The sequence below is a fragment of the Bidens hawaiensis genome, unplaced genomic scaffold (assembly GCF_021521415.1).
Source record: "Bidens hawaiensis isolate Kalapana, Puna unplaced genomic scaffold, B.hawaiensis_p1.1 tig00008064_1, whole genome shotgun sequence".
Taxonomy (NCBI): Eukaryota; Viridiplantae; Streptophyta; class Magnoliopsida; order Asterales; family Asteraceae; genus Bidens; species Bidens hawaiensis.
In genome coordinates, this window is record NW_027491569.1 from 768,348 (window position 1) to 771,311 (window position 2,964).

Genomic DNA, 2,964 nt, shown 5'->3' on the forward strand with positions numbered 1-2,964 from the left:
TAGGGCGCGTTTAAAAGCGGCTTAAGATCGGCAAAAATCTTATGCCGATAAAAGGCGAAGACCCATTGAGTTCGAGGTTGGAGATCATGTTCTCTTGAAAGTTTCCCCGTGGAAAGGCGTGATTCGATTCCGTAAAAGAGGTAAACTAGGTCCTCGGTACATAAGACCATTTAAAATTCTTGCGCGTGTGGGAAAAGTCGCATATCGATTAGAACTTCCCGATGAACTGAATTTAATCCACAACACGTTTCATGTGTCCCAATTACGCAAGTGCTTAATTGACAAAACCGCATATGTGCCACTTGAGGATATTGAAGTAGATGACCGACTCAACTACGTGGAGGAGCCCGTTGAAATTGTTGATAGGAAGACTAAAATTCTACGAAACAGGGAAATCGAACAAGTAAAAGTTAGATGGAGACACCAAAAAGGTTCCGAATGCACTTGGGAAACGGAAGAGGAAATGCTCAAATTCTACCTCCATCTATTCGGTATGTAAACGGTTTCGAGAACGAAACCTCGTTAGAGGAGGGGATATTTGTAACATCCAATTTCCTTCACCGATTTACTTTATATTATTATTATTATTATTATTATTATTTATTTTTCTAATGGAATTAGAGAAAGAAACCAAATAAAAAATAATAATAATTAATGCTTGTATAAAATTGGGATCCATATTGATTATATAGTGTAGGGGTTAATTGGAAATATGGTTTTCACTAAAACTAAATAAAAAAAATATATATAGTAGAAAGGAGTGGAAGTGTGGTCTGTGTGTGTGAGCTCCAACATAAACAAAAAGGAAGAAAAAAAGGGGGAAATGGGGAGATTATAATTCTTGGCTTGTATTTTACAATTTGTGAAAGTAATCATCAATTAATCGTTATATTTGTTTCAGACTCCATGTAGTCAAAGTAAGTTGTTTTATTTTTCATCTCTTGAAACTCCATAGGAGGACTCCAAGCTTTTAATGGGTTTTTGAATGTTAGTTTAAAACTGGTTGATTTATGATGCATGTTTGCTACCAAAGTGTTTAGATGATGATTGCATGTGAATGATTGTCACCAAAATTCTTGAATTATATATATATATTACTAGTAATCTAGTTTCTAGGGTTCAGGGACAAAATTGGGGAATTTATAAATTGATGTTTGTGTTAGTTAGTTGGGTTAAATATGGTATAGATGGGTATACATATATCTCAGAAGTAGTTATAAAGAAATTGTTACATGAATGGACCAAATTTGGTTAATAAGTGCTTAGTTGACTTTAACAAGTCAAAGTTACTAATTGCTAATATGTTGACGAGCCAAAACATTAGGTGTTTGTCAGAAATATGTTATGAGATAATAGATTAATGATCTAAACAATGAATGTTTAGGTAACCAAGTCATCAAAGTTGAAGATCACCGAGCGGGTTCTTCTTCGTCATCTAAAGGTACTTGACTCTTTAAACTTTTTACTTTGTAAAGTTTATATAATTGCATTTGCAGGAAAAAAATCCCATACCGGATAAATTTAGTGTTGCCCAGTTTCACAAATATGAAATAGTATAAGTAATGATTTGAAAAAGACATTTTATTTTATCACATACGTGAGGTTGGTTGTGGAAATTGTTGCTCCATAATTGACCTTAAAGTCAATTGAGAAATCATGGCTTGAACGTGGGTAAAATAGTCATTTGAAACGAGCCAAAAAGGAGAGGCTTTCAGGTGATATTGTACTCATGCGGGTTTTAGTTTTCACTTAAATCCTTTCGCTATTATTTAAATAATTTAGAACCCATTCATACAATAATGTACTAACAATTCATAATGTTATTGTGGTTTAGGAAAAGTTCAATAGTGACGCTTTCGGATGGTCGAAGTCTCGGGCTTTCAGTAATGGAATTTTGGTTGTCTTTATGTTAAAATCTCATCTTTTGTAAACTTATATTTTAACTAGTATGGGTATGTAGTAGGATGATTTGGTAAACTTTGAATTTCTTTTAAGTTTTAAAAGAATGTTAAACTATTTCTTCTAACTAAATGGATGTTTTTGGGACCTTTAACCGCTGTGCAATTTACTTAATTATTCTTATAACTTAAAGGACGTTTCACGCATATATCGTGTAAGATTAATCATTATTACGGAATTAAACACACATTCAGTATTTCGTCATCAATAATGCCTCTCCTGCTATTTTAGTCTGTCAATATCGTGTCTTTTTCTTATTTCCCATCACAATCCTACTTGTCAGTTGTAATGCCCCCAAATAAAAACTTTTTGTTTCTACAAATTAAGTAACAATTACTTTATAACACCATTGATCCAATATATATGCATACGTCACTATTATGCAAAATAAAGTCATGTATGCCCACCGTGTTACCCTTTTTACAATTCGTTGGCTTATTGGCTTTAATTTGACCATTTCTTTCATCTCCTTATTAAATTTCACCCCTAACTACTCACTTATTAACACACATTCATGTTGATTGAAATTTACAAAACACATAAACCTACTTTATTAACAAAGATATCACAAAAAACGATGTATTATATATATGTGTGTGTGTGTGTGTGTATATGTATGGAAAAGATCCAATACAATAATACCTTAACGTACAATAGGTACGCGAATCCCCTTTATCCATGAAATCGATCCATGAAATCACATCCCAACAGCTCGGAATCGTCAGTACATATCCAATTAATCATTGGTTCACCGAAAAACAGTTTGGATCGTTAATCGATCAATTTTTTACTTTTTTTCTCGAAAACTGTTTTTGAGCGTTTTAGGTTTTTTGCTGAGCGTTTTAGTATGTTTGCCTTTGTTTTTTTTCCTTTGAGCGTCTCGTGTACCTATCATACGTTAAGGAATAATTGTAAAGTATCTTAACCCTATATATATATATTGTTAGTGCACGGTTTTGCGTCTAGAGTCTTTGTATTTATCGTTAACGTTTGTTTATTAATTAA

The 2,964-nt window shown here is 32.7% G+C and overlaps 1 long non-coding RNA gene across 1 annotated transcript; it reads left to right on the forward strand.

Moving 5' to 3' along the window:
• Positions 1 to 774: 774 nt before the first annotated feature.
• On the forward strand, positions 775 to 1,977 carry LOC143636836 (uncharacterized). The gene is made up of 3 exons (XR_013154316.1): positions 775 to 917; positions 1,385 to 1,441; positions 1,835 to 1,977. It is a non-coding gene; the product is annotated as an uncharacterized LOC143636836 (long non-coding RNA).
• Positions 1,978 to 2,964: the final 987 nt, after the last annotated feature.